The sequence below is a fragment of the Rhinolophus ferrumequinum genome, chromosome 8, assembly GCF_004115265.2.
Source record: "Rhinolophus ferrumequinum isolate MPI-CBG mRhiFer1 chromosome 8, mRhiFer1_v1.p, whole genome shotgun sequence".
In the NCBI taxonomy this organism is placed as follows: Eukaryota; Metazoa; Chordata; class Mammalia; order Chiroptera; family Rhinolophidae; genus Rhinolophus; species Rhinolophus ferrumequinum.
In genome coordinates this window covers 73,985,767-74,006,665 of record NC_046291.1, presented here as the reverse complement: position 1 = coordinate 74,006,665, position 20,899 = coordinate 73,985,767, and the positions used below count along the sequence as shown (strand labels likewise).

Sequence of the window (20,899 nt, the reverse complement as noted above, 5' to 3'; positions counted from 1 at the left end):
GGATTGAAGGTTGCCTGGGTTGTAGAGTGAATATGTTTCTTGGAGGAAGATACCATTCTGATAGCAGACTGAATGAACTTGGTTTCCCATATATACTTTTCAGCTCAGCTCTTTATTCCCCATAGCTGAAATCCTTCCATTGAAAACTTTGTCATTGTGCCATATTACAATGCTTACTTTCCAGACTCTCATACTCTAATCTCCATCTCTCTCTCTCTCTCTCTCTCTCTCTCTCTCTCTCTCTCTCTCTCTCTCTCTCTCTCTCTCTCTCTCTGTCTCTCAGAGCAAGAACCTTGGCACATAGTAGGCTCTCAATAAGTGTTGAATTATTGGTGGCTCGTAACCAGCTGCAACATCCTTCTGCATATACATCATTTGTAAGCTACCACGGTTTGGGGATATTTTTTTACCCCTTTAGTTTGTATTTTCACTATGAGGAAGAGGGGAGTCATTATTCTTTGATGCATGATGCTCTTCATTTTTTATCTAGGTAAATTGCCTGTCCAGAAAAACCAGTACATAATTGTACTGAAAACACAACTCCGTGGCTCAGGAGAACCACTTTATTATCTGACTAAATTGATTTATGTAGGAGAAATTAAAGGATAGAAAATATGTATGCAAATATTAAACAAATATCTTAAATTGAATCAACTGCTCGGAGAAGATGTGAAAGCTCTGCATCTGGGTTCAGAATGGGGACGGGAAAAGACTGATTCGCTGAAGAAAAATAAGGAATACGTAGTCCATTGTGAAGAATAATCCTGAATTGGCATGAGAAAGAAAGGTGGGATTTGCCTGCTTCTTTGAGCGTTAGTTCATATCCTTCATGTTCATTATACTGCAGACCATTAAGCTATTTTATGGGCAAGGGAGAAGTTCAAGTACAGCATGAGTTGCCAAAAGGATTATGAAGTTCATTTTGATTGATCAATAATTAACTGTACCTTGTGAAATTACAGGCTTGACTAACTGTGGAACGTATTGTAGTGAAGAGCCCAAGCTGCCAGAAAGAACAGAGAAGACAGAATAAAAAGCAATGGAAACTGAAACATCTGTCCCCTTTATGCTGCAAGAGCTGGTAACCAAGATCTTGCTGTTTCCTTCTCTATCTAAAGTACAAATAGCATAAAGCAGGGATTGGATTGATATGGGACACTACAGAAGATGTTTGCTTATAATTATTTCTAGCACTTTTTTGAAGCTCAGGGATAAAACATTTCCAATTATTCATCAAGCTCTTGGAACTCATAGGCCTTTCTATAATAGGGATTTAACAGAACAACAAATAGCACACAAGAATACCGATAAAAGGAAGAAATGTGAAGGGATTATTACCATAGAAAAAGCAAATGACTATTTGATGGAATTACAACAATACAGGGAGTCAGAGAGAGATGAAAAAATAATGCTAAGTGATAAATACATAGCTGTTTAGCATTAATTTGAATTATATCATAGCTGTGAAATGAATAATACCTGTCATTTACCCTTTGAAAGATAAGTATTCTGGACTTTATATTGTCTCAGTGGCTCTTGGAAAACCTGCCCACATTCTGTAGACCATTGATAGTTCCAATTTTTAAAACATTGGTGGAAATTCCCTTTACTAATACCTGGCAGCCTTAGTCTACCCGAAGTACATGGCTATTGTCTTACTACTCATTTATGGCTTCCACCTACCTACTTCTCAATAGGTTTTGAGTATTGTTTAAATGGATGAATATTAAAATCTAAAACAAAGCATAGGACTAACAATCCCTGTTGCTGTTCTGTAATCCCTCTGCATGCATTTCCTCCTTTGTTAGACCAGAGAAAATGTACATTATCTATAGATAACAGCAATTTTAGCACAAATATGCTTTAAAAATGGCCTTTGGTGGATTTTTAGATCTTAGGTGGTCTCAAAAGGGAAGGGAGAGAGGGTGAAATCACTTTCTAACGACATATAGCTGAGCCATCCTTTCAGCAATATGCTTCAGACCAGGGAATACATTGCCTTTCCAAATGATACTAGATTTAAATTATTTTCCAGTTACTTCTGATTGCATGGAAGATTTTTATTTATTTTTTAACATAAGATGTTTAAAGAAAAATGTATCCAAATTAAATGGCAAGATGGTACCTCTAAGACTCTTATTGTCCCAAATTATAAAAGCCCACCTATTGGTTGTGCCATATAGGAATGACACTGGAGAGTTCAATGACCCCAAGGTGTCCTTCAGAGAACAGGTCTTTGAGGTGTGGTGTAGTTTTGTTTTCTAAAGTCAGTATTACATATAATTCAAATTTTTAGTTTGAGACACAAATAGTGTATTTGCTGAAGTAGTCAAGCATATAAGACTCATGATGACATAGCACAATAAAATAAGTTAGTTTTTCTACCTAGTACTGTCGTGCTTTAAACGATTTAGAACGTTGCATTTGCAGTTTAGGAAGAAAGACATGTATAAATTAAAATATACCTGCCACTGATATAATATTAATAAATATTAACTCCACAAATCTTCATAATTGTAGTTCTAAATGGGAAAACTCTTTCTGGTCACTTTGTGGGGGAGAAAAGTAAAATGGGGAGATACTATAGGATGCTGGAAAAACTAAGACTTACAATACCAGATAGGTCAAGAAATATGTATCTATGATATAAGATTCCAACTTTTTTTGAACAGACAAATCCTTTACAGATGGGTGAAGGTGGAGAAGAAAAGGTAGCTAATCATTTTCTGTGCATATCTCTCCCGAAATTGGGACTAGAAAAAAAATATTTCAGTTTTATACTGATTTTCTTATAGCTTGTAGAAATTATTTATTTACATTACACTAAGATAAAAACCATAATAAAGTTTTTGTTTAGTATGATTTAAAGTAAAATAAATGTTTTATGACCAGAATTTAAAGTTACGTTTGTGACTGCAAATAATTCTTAGAAATGAATATTTCCCAGTTTCGCTCTTATACTAATCTGTAGCATGTTACTTTAAAAATGAAATGAAGCTTGTGTTCATAGTGATAGTCAATAACACTACAGAATAATAATCAATTGCTATTTGTAGCAGCAAGACTAGCAGTGGGGGCAGATCAGTGCAAATTACTGTCACTGTGTGCTGTCATGTATGCAGCCAGCCTGTAGAACCCAAGACAAATGATGCCCTAATTCAATGGCATGAGACAGTACTTAGTCATACCTGCACAACAGCAAAGGAATGCCGGCTGGTATCAAATATAACAAGAAAGTGGATATAAATCTAGAACACTGATGGGCAAGAAAAATAAATTAATCCAGCTAAGAGTTCTACTCCCAAGAGTCAAAGTTAAATGCTCATACTTTTTTCTGTGAGCTGGAAATTGGTGGATTACAGGTGTCTAGGGATCCACAAAAAGGTTAGATGTTTTTTTTTAGTGAGCACCAGAGAAGTCTGTGCTGTACTTTATTACAACATTGCAGAGAGATGACTCTAAAACCAGATATTGCGTGTACATCGTTCCTTATGGCCAATTCTAGTGGCACATTTAAATGATAATTTATTTTTCATACAAATAAAAAACAACAAAGAGGGGGGACAGCCATGTTTGTCAATATCATGGATTATTGAATGATTTTGTCGAAATGTTTTTCATTGTAATGTTTAATTGAAAGAAAGAAAGGCAGTCTCTGGTCTACCTTTGGGAACCCTTGAAACATTCAGCAAATGAAGCAGGTAATTTTGATGCTAGAACTACTGACTTTCTACCTTTGTCTCTTTTTGATAAATCAGGCTACTGGCTTTCTCTTGGAAAATAGGGAACACAGAGAGCAACTGGAGAGAAAGGAAATGGGTTCATTCGAATCCACAAAAGAAACCAAGATGAGCAAATGACAACATCCTGATCCCTCCATTTCTAATCCTTCCCAGTAGTCAATTAAATTGGCAGAAAGGTATATTAATTCATTCAGGAGAAAAATGCTTTAGTGTTACCTTGAATGGAATCAGGAATAATTATGTTATTTACTATACCACAGTCAAATGAGTCTGTGGTGAACTTTGCCCCAAATAATTAAGAATTTCAAGATCACAACAGCAGACCATTAAACCAAGGGTGGAATCCTATAAGTGTGAGGCCTCTTATAACTACTAAGATCATACATCCATGAAGTCAGCCCTCAATGAAATAGTTTATCTGCCTATGCCTCAGCCTCGCCACAAACACTAGCCTGGTTTGGTTTATGCTACTTAACCAACCCTTGACAAATCGGTCTCTAAAACAAGCGTTGCAGACTGATAGCCTGCAGGCTGAAGTTGGCCCAGAGACATATTTTGTTCACCTGATAGGTGACTGATATGGATTAAGAGTGAGTGACAGCTGATCACTCTGGATGGGACTTCCTCTCTCAGTTCCCATTATTTATGTTTTTACAATGAGCCATTTTCACCCCGTAAATTACCTGCCCTTGTTAACATTTCAGTTTTTCACCAAAAAAATGGCAATGAAGAATTTTAGCCAGCATTCCCGGCTCTTCATAGCAGTATAAAGAATAGTAGTAAAAGCATCGTGCTGATAAAGCTATGTGGAGCTTAAGAAAATATTAGTTCAAACACAAATAAGTTAATAGTATTGATGAAATCCATATTCTGTAAACTATATTTTCAGGAAAAAATTTGCATTAACTCAGTATTCCCTTTAATGGAAACCTGTTAGGAAGAAATACGGAGACTCGCCTCTTCACCCTGTTTACTTCACTGATCTAGATGGAAAAACCCCAAAAATGCACTTACCCATATGCTGAGCCATTTACAATTCTGAAATCACATTAAAGCAACTAACAAACTGGGAGGAGGTGGGCGTAGGGAGAAACACTTAAGTACAATTAAATCATATTGAAATGACCCTTATAAGCAAACTGTGATGAATGGAAAATAGTAACTCTTCACAAGTAAAATGACTTTATCAAATAGAAATGTGACAATTCACTTGGTTGTTAAATATGCTGGTGATAAATTGTAGTTTTCAAAAAAGGATCAAACGACCTCAAAAATAATAACCCTAAGATTTCAGAAAACATTTTTTGCCAACTATTACAATGCTTTGAGTTCAATATAATGATGTCCTGATTAATAATCCATGTTATTTAATGACTTAAAAATATAATTCTGTCTTATAAATTCATCATGGGCAGAATCCAGCTACAAACCCAATGTGTAATTTTATTGGTTTCAACTTGATACTTTATTTTCAAGATAGAAACACTATGCCAATTTAATTGTGATTAGACATTAAATTCTGGGCTAAACTCACATATAGAAGGATGAACAAATCCTAGAAAGGTTTTGGTAAGTCATATTTGACTACTTCAACTTCCCAACTAATGAAATGAAGAACTTAATATAAACTTGTGGTCTCTGCTGCATTTTACTGATAAAACCTGTTTACCTTCTTTGAAACATTTGGAAAAAATAAATACACATAGCAATAATCTCAAGTCAAATTTATGCCATAGTCAGCCAATCTTTCTCAGATGTCAGGTCTATATACCTTCATATAATAGTTTTGTTTTGTTTTTCCTTAGTTCTGCTTCTATACACAAAACTGTAATTTCAGTCAAAGAAATATTTGCCATGTAAGCTAGCATGGATTAGAACTATCTTTAGGAGATGCTTTGATAACATTATTGGTATTTGTGTGGCGTAGAACAGATAAGGCTACTGCTACCATTATTATAATTTTCCTGAAGCCGTTATTGTAATCATCCCTTTTTAATGATGAAACTGTCTAAGGACTTTGGCTTTTCCTGTTTAAAACGTTCACCATAGAGCTCAAACATTAAACTAGGTGTGTTAGATGTGAGCTTTTTTAACAAAATAAATTTAAGGAGGAGCACAATGTGTCACAGAAAATGTTTCCTAGAGAGAAATCTATCTCAGGAGGGTGTAATTCACTTGGCCCAGTGAAACTATAAATCTAGCACCACTAGCCCATATTTCTGGGCTGTTTTCTCTTCATGAAGTAGTCGAAGTATTATCTACTCCCCTTTCTTGATTGTTGTTTTTCTACATTGATATCCTTTTACAATTGGTGAATTCCATTTCATGTTTTCTGTAGTATCCACCCATCCCTTGAGATGAAATATGGCTTGTGGAAACATGAATAAGGCTTGAGCTTGAAAACAATGGATTAGCACCAAATGGAAACATGCTTTGCACACATTCTATCTTTATGTAGCCCATCTGGAACAAAATGGACCACGAAGGAGGCTGACTTTTCAGCCCTGTGATTGGCTAACCTGCCCAAATTCACATATTTGTTAAGTGTCAGGGCAAAGATTTACACCCATGCTCAAAGGCCCCAGCTCTTTCCACTGTGCCATGTTGGCTTTTTTCAGGCTCTATGGGTGATATTCTTCTATGCTTTAAAAGTCTTATTAGTAAATGACCCAGATGGCTTCTTGGAGGATATTTTTACCTTGTGTTAGATGTAAAGTTCACAGAACTTGGAATTTAAAATAAAAATGACTGTTCTTTCCCTCGTGACTTTAAAACAAAATTAAAACTGGAATCATTTTTGAATTCTAGATCTTCAAATAGGGGCAAATAACTGTATAAACAAGTTGATAACGGATTTTTTTTTTGAAGTGTGTTTCCATGGCATTAATAAATCTATTTAAATTATATATAATTGCCTAAAGCTGAAATTTGGTAGAATCTTTTAAATCATCAGATAATTGCCAACCTTTGTATTCTTAGTGTTGTGTATCTCTAGTATTAAGTTTAATTCTTTAAAAACCAATTATTTAATCAACAAATGTGTATGAAGAGGTAGTATACATACAACAATGAATAATAAATGTCTTCCCAATTTGCTCGTAATGATAAATAAAGTACCTGAATAAAATTTCCTACTTAACTAAAATACTTATTATGTAGTTCTGTTCTTAAAACTTTCTGGATACATGGTACCCTATTTCCCCAAAAATAAGACCTAGCCGGACCATCAGCTCTAATGCATCTTTTGGAGCAAAAATTAACATAAGACCCGGTATTATATTATATTATATTGTATTGTATTATATTATATGACCCAGTCTTATATTATAGTAAAATAAGACTGAGTCTTATATTAATTTTTCCTCCAAAAGACACATTAGATCTGGTGGTCCGACTAGATCTTATTTTTGGGGAAACACGATAGTATAGAACTTTAAATATAACAAATGTAAAGAAAAAAACGACTCACATTCAGGTATATTAAATAACAGGCAAAAATATCAATCTCATGACTATTTCATATATTCATTTTTTTTGGAGGGGTGTATTTAAAAAATAAAATGCTCTGTTATAACAACTTTGTCAACTGACTGATTTAGCAATCTGTAATTTCATCACAAACTTTCCAAATACTGTAAACACTAGTTATTTCTGATGCCCTTTCTATGTTTTCTGCATACTCCCATGTGAAATAAATAGCAGTGTATTCAACTCCATCATTCATTGGTAATCCTGTTTCTTATAAATAGAGAGAAAAAAGGAACCCTAGCAAAGCCCATTTATTTTTATGTAGCATGTACATTATAAAGAACATATCGAGATTTATATTAAAATAGAAACTCACATTGAATGTTTGCTTGCAATACTAGCAGTATGCTCACAATGTTGGTTCCAAAAAATATCGCAAAGAATTTTAATGATCTGAATTGTAAGAAATACATTAGCATTAAATAAAAGTGGTGAAAACTATCTGCTTCTAATTTGCAACCCCCCCCTTTTTTTTTGTTAGTTTCTTAAATTGGATTTTGTCACATGGATAGGTATAGCCTTATGGGGAAATGTGAGAGTGATTGGGTAGAAGAACATAAAATGAAGTGAATAGATCTAAGTATCAATACTTAAATAAATAAAATATGCTTAACTTACATTTTTACTAAGAAAGAGAAAACTAAATGGAAACCATTTATTAAAATTATCCTATTTAGAATTCTAAATATTAAGAATTGTAAAAAAAAAAAGAGAGAGAGAGAGAGAAAAGATTGTCAAAAATTGTATTGCACGTTCCTGTCTTACAAGATGGTGGTAAAAAAAGCTGAAAAAACAGAACTAAGGAAGAGAAACCTGAAACAAAGAGAGGCTGATGCCAGTGGCAAGGTTAAGAATAACCACAGGGCCCAAGTGCTCGAGAAAGGAATGCCTACTACAGCTGAAATCCTATGTTAAAGGAATTGGCTGGTATTTCAATCCACAGAAAGCCATACGCAAGAGGAAGTATTCAGCAGTTAAATCCAGGATTAAAAAGAAAAAGGAGATGGTTTTGCTACTGTCACAAGCCAGTTACCGGTGACAAGAATGGTGGTACCCAAGTGTCTAAATTTGGAAATATGCCTAGTTATTATCCTACTGAAGATGTATCTCAAAAGCTGTTGAGCCACTGCAAAAAACCCTTTGTTACCATGTGACAAAACTGATAGTGTCACTTCTAGGATCATTCTGTTCATCTTCACTAGTCACCACAGAAACAAATGTGATTTCCTTTTAGCGGCTGAAGAAGCTTGCTGCTTGTGATTGGACCTCTGCTCCTCAGTTTAGTTTCTCTTTATTGAACACAAAATAAATCTGTCATTGTCACCTCTACCAAAATTGACATGAAAATTCCCAAATATCTCATTCATGCCTACATCAAGAAGAAGCTCCATAAACCATGCTACCAAGAAGATGTAATCTTTGACACAGAGGAAGCCAAATACCAGGAAACAGAGAAGTGCAAGATCTATCAGAAAGCTCTGGACTCTCAAATTAAGCCAAAAATTAAAGCTGATCCTTAGCTCCATCGCTGTGCTTAGTTGTGTCTCTCACAAAAGGAGATTATCTTCCCAAATTGGGGCTCTAAATTTCTAACAAAGAACTCTGGTGCAAATAATTAAAACATTAAAAATATAGTATTGTTTTAAAAGCTGTTCATATCAGCATATCTTTTCAGTTCAATTCTTTATGTCGAGATTTTGGTATATAAGCCAAGTTTACATTTGTCCAAAACAACATTTTCATGATAGCCGTATTTTAAAAATGTTTTCTTTGAGAATTAAATGACATTTTTGTTAGTGACAAGTTTGATTGCATATGCAAATTGTAACTAACAGGTAATGAAGTATTGTTGCTTGCAAAGTAACTATTCAAGACAAATAATCACAATATTATTTTCCCCCAGAAATAAAAGTGAGTTTTTTAAAAATACCATAGTACCTAAAGTCATAATGCTATTAATATGTAGAATTTTAATAAACCTACATTTTATTTTTTGCTTATCATATGCCAGATAATGTGAATGTAATGGTTAATAATTTTAAAAGACATCGATCCCACTTATAGAAATAAGAGTAGACACTAATAGAAACGTACATGCTCCATATATAAGGAAATTTATATTGTTATTTAATAAATACGAACAAATATATTTTTCTTGGTTTGGAAAAAAGTTGGGATTCTATGGAACTTAGAATGCTTGCCAAAAAGAGGGAGCAAGGCCTGCCTGAGATTTAGGAAATTATTGGAACTAGCACAGGGTTACTTTAAAAAATGAACAACCCTGTATAAAACTTACAGGAAAATTGACCACCAACTGTCCTACCACTAGAAAAGTGATTCATTTCTCGAAGATATCCACTGAGATATGTGGAAGCACTTAGGAATCACAGTGTAGCATTTGTAATATGGGAAAACAGTCTTCAGTAATAACCCTTCCCTTAAAATGGTGGCAATTGCCAAGGGCCTAATATAATTTGGCAAAAAGTGCCTTGTGTACTTCAATCAAGAGCTGATTTAATCTTATTACAAAAACTATAATGGTTTTATTGAGCTCCTATCTAGTATGTATTGGCTACCCATGTCCATGGGAAATTACTTCCCCTTTTTGTTCTTTTAACTTAAGATGTTTTGGAAAAGGAAATTAAAGTTAAAGTTATCAAGATAATGTTGTAGTTCATTCTAACAACAAGGAAACTTTGAAGTTAAAATAGATTAGTTGGGGAATTTCAATGAGGCCTCCATGCAGTGCTTAGATGCCTCATGCCAGTTATGAAGGGGGAACCCTTCTCCCAAAGATAGGGAAACAGTATGTTTCATATTATCTTTGACATCACCAGCAAGCTGTCCTTCTCTGCACACAATAGCATAATTCACATAACACCACTGTTTTATACAGGGTGCTTCTACACACTTACTTGAGAGGTTAACAAGCTAAAAATCAGTAAATTTGATGGACTTTGATACTCTGAAATTAAAAAAAAAAATAATTAATTAAAGGTTATGTGTGATGCAAACATAGTTGAAAAATTTTGAACATACAGTGAAAAGTGAACTGTAGAAGTTCAATGCCAAGGAAGGGTAAGTTTTGAGATTTCCCTAAGAGGTTATTTCTTCATTATTCCTTTGTGCAGGAAAAGGGACTTGATGAATTACTGATTAATAGAAAATATCCTGGTGAGTTTAGACACCTATGCACACACAATTTTTCAATTCCCAAGTTTGGTTTACTAAGCTCCCAACTTCAGTGGCAAAACTGGCTTGGTCTCTGGAACAAATCTGGCTCATCGGTGGAAAAATAGAGAGTCTCAGTATCACATCTTTTTTTTGTTTGGAATATGTAACTCCCATAACTAGGTTTATGACATCCTTGAAATTAAGCTCATGTCTTACATTGTACTTTTTAGGAACTCAGCACTTGTCACACAAGAGAACCCTGTGCCATATTTCCTCTGTGACAAGAATCTTTCTCTCCTAGTTGAAATTCTCTTGGTGTTCAGACACACGTTTTTGAATCTTAGTCTCTGTGACTAGATTCCTGCTACTCATTCTTGGATCTACTGATCCTGCCAAGGTCCCTCCTTAGAATTTTGCCTATTTCATGAGAAATTCACTGGCTTTTATCATTGAATCACTCAGACACAATTAACCACACAAAATTTATTTACTGAATACTTAATTGGCTCCAGAACTGTATTAAATGCAGGGATACAGTAGTGAAAACAAAACAAAACAAATGATTTTTCCCTATTTCCGGGGCTTATAAGCTAGTGAGGAAGGTTGGCTTTAAACTTGTGTTCAGAATTGTGATGGATATTGCCAAGAACCTGGCAAAGGGTATGGAAATGCAGGTCCAGATATCAAGCTTGGTCGAGTTGGTCCAGGGATGGCTTCTAGAGAAAGGATGTTTGAGAAGAGACTGGAAATAGGAGTTAGTCAAGTGAACATGAGCAGAAAGGCATATGAGCAAAAGGGAACCCATATATGAAGACCCAGAACCATAAAAGAATGGTGGACTAAAGAAAATAAAACTTAGGATGGCTGGATTATAAATGGACTTGTACCTGTCTGATTTTTTTTTTCTTATTGTCCAGGACTTGCCATGCTTACCTTCCCTGTCCTATTTCCAGTCATGTTCACTCCACGGTTTCCTATTACTTTGGTGTCCGATGCCATGATCCAAATATGTTATCTTTGAGGATAATTAGCATAGGAACAGAAGTCAAAAGCAGAGTGTGGTAAAAGTCTAAGATGTTCAAAGTCAAGGTTAGAGCAATGGATTAGGTGTGCTGTAGAATACGTTCTATGGAACATTTAGCCATGGACCCCACCGTGAGGGTTAGAGTGAGGAATGAAGATGGTTGAAGAGAACTTACCACTAGTGAGGTTAATCCCTTTCCAGCTGAAGCAATCAAAGAAATGAATAGACAAAAATAACTATTTCCAGGCACAACCTCATTTAGAATAGAATGTTCACATTTAAGTTTAAGATTTGTTTCTTAATTTATTCTTGACATGTCATTTAAAAAAAAAAGTTAAGAATGTCATTAAGATGTTGGGCTCAATCATATAACATTTTTGTGGAAATTTTTTATTCTGATGTTTAGATTAATATTTATGTTGTACACATTATGGATGACAACAATTTGCCTCAATTTTCACTAGTATTCCTTGTTCAGAATCAGGCACAAGTAAGTGGACACTGCCATTCTGTGCTTATGACCTGAAGTTCTCCAAATCATCAGAGAATTAGTTGTGGGAGGCAAGTGTGGAATTGCTGTTTCAAGTCCTCTCTAGGAATACCCAGGGTGTGACAGGATGCTGCCTGGAGCAGATGGGAGCTGCACAACAATGGTGTGATTCCAATTATGAAAGCGTACAGAAAGGGTTAGTGTAAGCTAGAAGAGGAGTCTCCTTGAAGGGGTAACAAGGGGAGGTGTTAGGCAGCCTCCCAAGTGACCCCACTCATCCCTGCCTCCTGCTAGTCACACCCTTTTGTAATAAACTCCCTTTGGGTGTGGGGAGACCTAGTGACTCACTTCTAACAAAAAGAATATTGCAAAAATGTGGGGATGTTTCTTATAAGACGAACCATGCAATTAGCCAGCAATTGCACCAGTGGGCACTTATCCCAGAGATGTAAGAATTTATGATCAGACAAAAACCTCCACACAAATGTGCAGCTTTAACGATAGTGAAAAAGTGTCATCAGCCCAAATGTCCTTCAGCAGGTGGATGATTAGACAAACAGTGTCACATGCCTACCATGGAATACAAGTCATCATACACAAGAAGAAGACATCGCTACACACAAGTTGGATGAGTCTCCAGAGAATTTTGCTGAGTGAAAAAAGTCGGTCCTTAAAAGGCTGCATACTGTATGGTTCCATTTATAGAATAATTTTAAAATGACAAAATTACAGAAATAGAGAACATATTGGGGAGTGTCAAGGGTTAGGGGCAGAGTAGGAAGGGGAGAAAGAAATGGGTATGATTATAAAAGGACAATATGAAAGATAATTGTGTTGATAACTTCAGTATCTTGACAATGGTAGTAGATATGCAAATGTACACATGTGATAAAATTGTAAGGAGTTAAACTCACAATCAAGTACAAGTGAAACTGAACACTCTGTATAAGATTGATGGATTACATCAATGTGAACATCTTGGATGGGAAATTTTACAAGCTATCACCATTGGGGGAAACTGGAGAAAGGGTACGTGGGATCTCTCTGTTTAATTTCTTAGATGTGATTCTACAATTATCTCAATAAAACATTTTCAATTAAAAAAAATTACTGATGGTATGTCACTTATGGATTAGCTTTAAAAAGACCTGACTTCTCTGTTTCTTGTTTCTGTCTTTTTTCGCCTCGATTTGGGGGACAGCAGCTGCTGTTATGAGTAGCTCTACATAAAGGGCCAGACAGCAAAAATGGATATCTCCAGCCAATTGGCAGCAAAAGTCTGAGACCCATGAACAGCCCTGTGAGTCACCTTAGAAATGGATCTTCAAAAGCCTGCCAAAAGCCACGTGATTGAGCTTGACAGCAGATGTTTCCCCAGTCAAGTCTGGAGATGATTGCAGCCCAGGCCTGTACTTTAATGTAGTCTTGTGAGAGACCCTGGGCAGAGGCACCCCGGTAAGCCAAGACAAGATTCGTGACCATAGAAACTCTAAGATACTATACATTTGCTGTTTTAAGCTGCTGAGTTTGGGGGATAATTTGTTAGATAAGCAGCAGGTAACTAAGGGAAGAATCGCACAACTGACAATGATAGATCCTAAAAATTGTCTTCATTTAATTCCTTACTATGTCTTACACATATGGCAGTGCCCCCATTCTCCCAACTCCCTTCAATTCCCCCAACACTAAAACAAATAAACAAGCAAGCTTCAGTCCGATGGAATAAGCTACTCCACCCTGCTCTTAGCCTGGAAGGCTAACTGATGTGGATCCCCTCCACAGGCTTTTTTTTTTTTTGGTGGGACAAATGAGAAGCAATTTCTGGAGATTGGAAGGAAGGAGAGTGAAGTTAGGTTAATATTTCTTACCTACCTCCCTGTAAGGTTATCTCAAACAAACTACATGGCTGTATCAATTAACAGAAGGTCCTGCCCACCTTATTTTTTTTTTTAATTAAAGTTTATTGGGGTGACAAGTGTTAGTAGAGTTACAAAGGTTTCAGGTGTAAAATTCTGTCATACATCATCTATATATCACATTGTATGTTCACCAGCCAGAGTCAGTTCTCCCTCTGTCACCATATAGTTGATTCCTTTTACTCTCATCTCCCACCTCTTCCCCCTACCCTCTGGTCACCACTAATCTATTGTCTCTGAGTTTTTGTTTCTTCATTTGTTTGTTTTGTTCCTTTGTTGTTTTCAGTTTTGTATACCACATATCAGTGAAATCATATGGTTCTCGACTTTTTCTGTCTGACTTATTTCTCTTAGCATTATTATTTCAAGATCCATCCACATCACAAATGGCACTATTTCATCTTTTCTTATGGCAGAATAGTATTTTATTGTGTATATATACCATAACTTGTTTATCCAATCATCTATTGAAGGACACTTTGGTTGTTTCCATGGCTTGGCCACCAAAAATAAAGCTGCAATGAACATCTGAGCATATATATCTTTATGAATAAATGTTTTCAGGGTTTTTTGGTAGATATCCAAGAGAGGGATTGCTGGATCAACAAAAAGAAATGTGCTCATGGATTGGAAGAATCAGCATAGTTAAAATAGCCATATTACCCAAAGCAATATACAGATTTAATACAATCCTCATCAAAATCTCCATGGCATTTTTTAATGAAATAGGACAAAAAATCATCAGATTTGTATCGAACCACAAAAGACCCCAAATAGCCAAAGCAAGCCTAAGGAAAAAGAACAATACTGGAGGTATCACACTCCCTGACTTTAGCTTGTACTACAGGGCAACAATAATCAAAACAGCATGATATTGGCAGAAAAACAGACACACAGACCAATGGAATATAATTGAGAACTCAGAAATAAACCCACATAAATATGGACACATAATTTTTGACAAAGTAGCCAAAAACATACAATGGAGAAAAGACAGCCTCTTCAATAAATGGTGCTGGGAGAATTGGAAAGCCACGTGCAAAAGAATGAAACTAGACCTCTGTCACCGTATACCAAAATTAACTCAAAATGGATCAAAGACCTAAACATAAGACCTGAAACAATAAACTGCATAGAAGAGAACATAAGTACTAAACTTATGGACTTTGGGTTCAGAGGATTTAATGAGTTTGATCTCAAAGTCAAGAGAAGTAAAAGCTAAAATAAATGAATGGGACTATATCAAAAAGCTTCTGCACAGCAAAAGAAACCATTGAAAAAATAAAGAGACAACCAACCAAATGGGAGAAGATTTTTGCAAACAACACCTCTGATAAGGGGCTAATATCCAAAATATATAAGGCTCTGCCCTTCTTAAAGCAGCCTGGGTCCTGTATTTTGTACTCCCCCTCTTCTGTTCTGCTCCCTTTGGGTCCAGGGGTGAATTACATCTCTGGCAGCGTCAGCACTGAGTTCTTGTACTCTTCCTGGCTCTTCCCCTACAATCCAACCACACGTCTCTAAATAGTTCCTGGCAAATTATCCCATTTTAGCAATGTCATTTGCTACTTGATGAGACTCAATGTTTTTTTTTGTTGTTTTATTTTGTTTTGTTTACCATTTTACTCCTTCCCCTTCTCTCACACCCTTTTTGTACCTTTGGGACCTTCCTTTCCACCAAAATACCTTTTTTTCCCTCTTTTTCTGGATTTACCTTGATATTCTTTCTAATGTTAATCAATTTAACTTCTCCAATTTTCTTTCAGAGCTCAGAACTGGGCACTGCAAAGAGTCTTTACTTAGAAGACAGAAACTGGTAAGCAGTTGGGAAGATGTCATTATTTTGGTCTCCAAGACCACTTTTTAAAGTTGTGCAATTTTTGTGTAGCAGAAAAAATAATCATTAAACAGACGGAGAAAATGAGGGTTGAAATCCAGACTACACCATGCTCCACCCACCAGACCTTGGGGCAGGACAGCCCCTGACTCAGGAAAGGGGCATACGTATTTTCTTCTAAAGGCATCACCTGTAGCTAAGTTGTGCTCCTAGAGGAGTCCCACTGCTGCACAGAAGGAACCCTCTTCCTAAATAACACCAAGGACATTCTATGCTCTCTGATGCTCTGCTTTGTCTCTGTCACATTAGGATTATCATTTATAATATCTCTCAAATATGCAACATAGAACCCCTTCAAACAAATGGGGAGAATATGGGGATCCAGGTGTGTAATTTTTAGTAATAGGAAGCCAAAGTTAACATTTGCACTCTGCTTAGTTAAAAATAGCCATCGTGTTTTCCTTCGGTTGGCAAGTTTCCTTCATTTGTAATATCCCCATATTCATCATCTATGATTTCTGTAGCTTATTGAATGGTTGCCAACATGATTGGATTTCAATGAAAACATGAAATTAACCCATAATGTGAGGTATTTTTAAAGCTAATTTGGCACCTCGGTTTCACCAAAGCCCTATGAGTTTAGAGTTCCTCTCAGACAAATAATGCACACTCACAATTTCTCAGTTGAACACAATTCAAATGAAAGTGACATACACACAGTCTACGCATATACATGGAATGTCATCTTTGAAAAGTGCTAAGCAATTTGGATAAAAGCTGATCTGTGAATTATCCAGAAACTGAACATCTCTCATTCATTCACGTGGTTTCTGACCATCTTAGAGTAGCTGGTATTTTGAGGTTCTTGAGTCTGCATGCTTTACAGAGGAATCTAGTTTCTTCTGCACTGGGTCTGCAGTATATGGAATGATGACAGCCATTCTCCAGGAATCAGGGCATTATTTTTACAAAATAAGTTCCTTAAGTTGCTCTGTGACATGGCTGTCTTGTGCAGCTTAACCTTTCCTTATGTGGCCTCACCAAAAGGTACTGTGAAGGTTTTTGGGCAATGATTTAATTTGGTATGGCTGTGTGATAATTAAAATGGATTCATATCAGCTTTCCTTAAGTTTAAAATATGGCACAGTTTTAGTTTTACTAAATAGTCTCTGTGTAAATATTTAAATTATTGAAGTTCTACATGTTGAGCATCTTGCACTTTCGTATCATCTATGCTATGCCTTGACAAATGTGTCATAAAAATATCAGATTTTAAAAAGATTATTCTAATCTCTGTGTTATTATTTGAAATATTTGACTCGTAAAATAAATAATGAGAAGATACCATTTTGTAGTTTACTATAATTTAAGTAGCACTTTTTAAATTTAAAATAAATAAACATAAACGGGAAAAAGGGTAATCATTGAGAGTCAAATGTTTGTCAAACACAGAATATAATAAAGTTCTTTCAAAATATATGGTTGCATCCTCCTAAAGTAAAGAAACATATTTTTCTTGTAAATATCTAGTTTTTCAAAACAAGGTGATGTAGTAGACAGAAAAAAATTTTGGTGCACATAGAGATTTCACGATTGTATGGACATTTATTTATAAATATATGTGAGCATTCTTTTTTCTATATTTTCTCCATATTGGCCAATTGCAAACTGATCACTTACAGTTGTACTTGAGTGCTTAGTGACCAGAAAATTTACAAATGCTGCTGCCACCAGAGAAACTGAAAGTGCACGAGCAGATTGAAGGAAATACTACAGGCAAAAATTAGCCATCATTAGTTTTACCCCTGCTAATATTGCAGAAAATTGGAATGCTTGCCTCACTGAGAACTGGAAAACATTTCTGAAATTTATTTAAAACAACCGAAAAGACCTTTATATATAGATAGATAGATAGATAGATAGATAGATAGATAGATAGATAGATAAATAGATAGAGATAGAGCTATACATATAAGCATTTTATGACATTGTGGTATTATACTTTACAACTATATTTTAAAATTCATTTGTACTTAATAGATCTAAGATTTTATTTTCAGTTCCATACTTTTTATTGCCTTTTATGACTATATACTTAAAATATTATATAAAGGCACCCCTTTTAGGACACAAATGGTAGAATTTATTACTAGTTCTGTTTCCATTAGTTCTTCATTAATACAATTAAATTGTCATATTAATACTCCAGGCTAACTGTCACAAAATTACATCATAATTAAGATCTTTCTTCTGAACACATCCTTACTGAGTCATGCATAAACCTTTACACAATCAGCATTTCCTTGATAGATTGACTAAACTTAGAATTACAATGTAAGATTCAGTTGGGAAATGTATTTATCAAATATATACTATATTCAATGGCATTATTTTAGGTCTTACTAAGAATTCAGAAGTAAATTAGAAGATGTGTATTATCTAGTGATAGACATATATATCAATAACCAAATACCAAGCAGAATGTTCTAAATGTTCTAATGGAAGTAAATGCATGCTGACAACATTAAGAAAACAATCATTTTACATTGCTTCCAGTATTTCCTTTGTCTTTGTAAGATTTACTTTTTGCTATGTAATGACCTCCCTCTGTCTCAGACCTGTCTCTCTTTCTCTATATTTGAGAATGAACGAGAGAGAGAGAATTGTGAAAAAAATGTTATGAATATATATATGTGTATATATATATATATATATATATATATATATATATATATATATATATATCTGTGTGTGTTTGTGTTTTGTATTTTTATTTTTTATTTTTTTGTTCTTAAACTGAGCAGGTATATTTAAATATGTTCTGAAAAAATGTAGAAGGTAGTGACGGTAGAATTTAGTGTGTTCATAAAATCAGAGTAAAAATAATTCATGAAAATTAGACACTCTATTGATTAACAAGGAATGGGTTTTGGGGAGGCCACTGCTGATTCCACCTATGTATTGTTTTTTTCTCCTCTCAAGCCACTAATGACTATATACTTTTCTTGATATTTTCAGTGTTTATGCTTACAGATGACCTTACTGTCAATATCTCTGTCAAGTACATTTCCTCAACACCTGTTATAAAATGCTACAGGCTTCTATGCACATGTGACACCATATTGGAATGATCCAGTTCATTTGACATAATGCAAATAGGTAGAGTACATGTTGCCGAACATATTTAAGCAGCATTATATTTTGATCAAGGGAGACTTTGGGAAGATTTTGGATGGCATAACATATAAAGATTATTTTAGCATGCTTACTATTGAAACCAATTGACCAAAGAGATACTATTGAAAAATATGCCCTTCTTAGTTAAAGATAATGCTGAGACCGATGATAAAAGATGTGTAATTAAATTAGAGTTTTTGCATAACCATCACACATGTAGCCACAAATATTATTTTTAAAGCATGTGGATATTTATTTCACTCTAAAACTTTTCTAAAGAGATTTTGACTAGTAAGTTTCCTTAAAAGAATTAAAATAGGTGAAAGGAAGATGTTCTGTTGGAACTTTTCATCTTTGAATCATATCCTATATGCAGAGGAACCACGAAGCCTTTAGCCCCACTAGTATGGAGCTGATAAAAAGTTCTATCAGCCATTGATTTCTCACACTGTTAGTGTGGAACAAAGTCAGCATAATATAGAATAGAAAGAAAGTTTAAGATCAATTAAATTACTTCATTTTTTCAATAAAAATGTTTTATGTGCCTACTACATGCAACATCTTTGTGTTTGGCCTTGTTGATTTATAACTGAGAAAGACCCACTTTTTATCTTCAAAAAAGCTTTATTACACACATACAAGTGAGCGCGCGCGCACACACACACACACACACACACACACCATGCACCGAAGTTTTTATCTCAGTTTGGGCATAAAGTGGTGACCTGAGTATGAGTAGTTGTTTGGGGGAAAAAATGTGAAAAACAAAACAACAACACAGCAAAAGTCTTTTTTTGCCTTACCTTTTAGGACTATAATTACATGTCCCTTTTTCTTAACAGCAAGATGATCCCAGGAGACAGGTGTGATGCTCAGATGCGTAGGAATAGGTACAGAAGACAGACAGCTGGTACAAGGGCACGCCCTGAGAATAATACTGGCAGGTATAAGAAGTTCTGTTTTGCGGCAAGCCACTAAAGTAAGTACTCAGCACGGCATTACTTTCACATAGACACTAATGCTAATGATCACCATCCTCAATAAAGACCATATGACAAACACATGCCTCACCATAAATATTATATGTTTCCTGAGTGTAAAGCCACACTTTTTTTTTCCTGTATAAAAGTATGGTATTTGTATTCCATTATGATATAGTAAATATTTGCCTTGTATGTAACTAAATTTTTTTTATTCATCTTCTTCCTGGAATAGCCTGAATTTTACTTTGTATTGCTAAAATGTAAGCCTCCAGTTTGTAATGTTATTTTCAATTATTTTGTTGGGAAAAAAAAGTCTATGGCACACAGTTTTATAAAGATTTTCACCTATATAATTTATTGCTTTAAATTATCAGTTTCTGATGCCAAGAACTTAATATGTTTTATTTGCAGACATCAACCCCAGTAGATGGTCAATACATTGTTGTTATCTAATTATTTTCTAATAAATATGTCTTGTCATCAAGTAATTATCATGAAAAGAAAAACCAGCATGTACTGGAAATACACAGATCCACTTAATATGACATGCTCCTGAAGCGTGGTTAGTCTTAGTTCTTTATTTAGTCTTTGAGACTTAACAAAAATGCAGGCATGACTATAATACACATCAAATAACAAATTGAGTAGGAAGAAACAAACATTAATATTGGATTCATAAGCTGCTATCGGTGTTTATACACAGGGCTTAGACTTGATTAGGTGACACGGGATAACGCAAATGGCATAACAAATCTCTATTAATTGGGAAAGTTTTCTCAAAGGATGTACGTTTTAAATCCCCCTCTAAAGGAGTTGAGTAAGAATGTTGGAGAAGAGACTCTTTCAGGTGTGGTAGTTTGTTCCATAAATGAGTAATAAAACTTAGGTACTTTAGGGAGGAAATGCAGTTTGAGAGTTTAGTGGGAGACACTGAAACCTCTAAGTAACATTACTTTGTACATGCTGTAACCGGAGAGGGATTCGGTTAGGGTTTGGGCAATCAGATCGGTGGCTGCTGTGATGACAA

General features: G+C 35.0%; 1 long non-coding RNA gene across 1 annotated transcript; it reads left to right on the top strand.

The window, feature by feature from the left end:
- The first annotated feature begins 985 nt into the window (after nt 1–985).
- Nucleotides 986–19,855, top strand: LOC117025659 (uncharacterized). Its single transcript, XR_004423636.1, has 3 exons — nt 986–1,081; nt 15,642–15,691; nt 19,732–19,855. It is a non-coding gene; the product is annotated as an uncharacterized LOC117025659 (long non-coding RNA).
- The last annotated feature ends 1,044 nt before the right edge of the window (nt 19,856–20,899 follow it).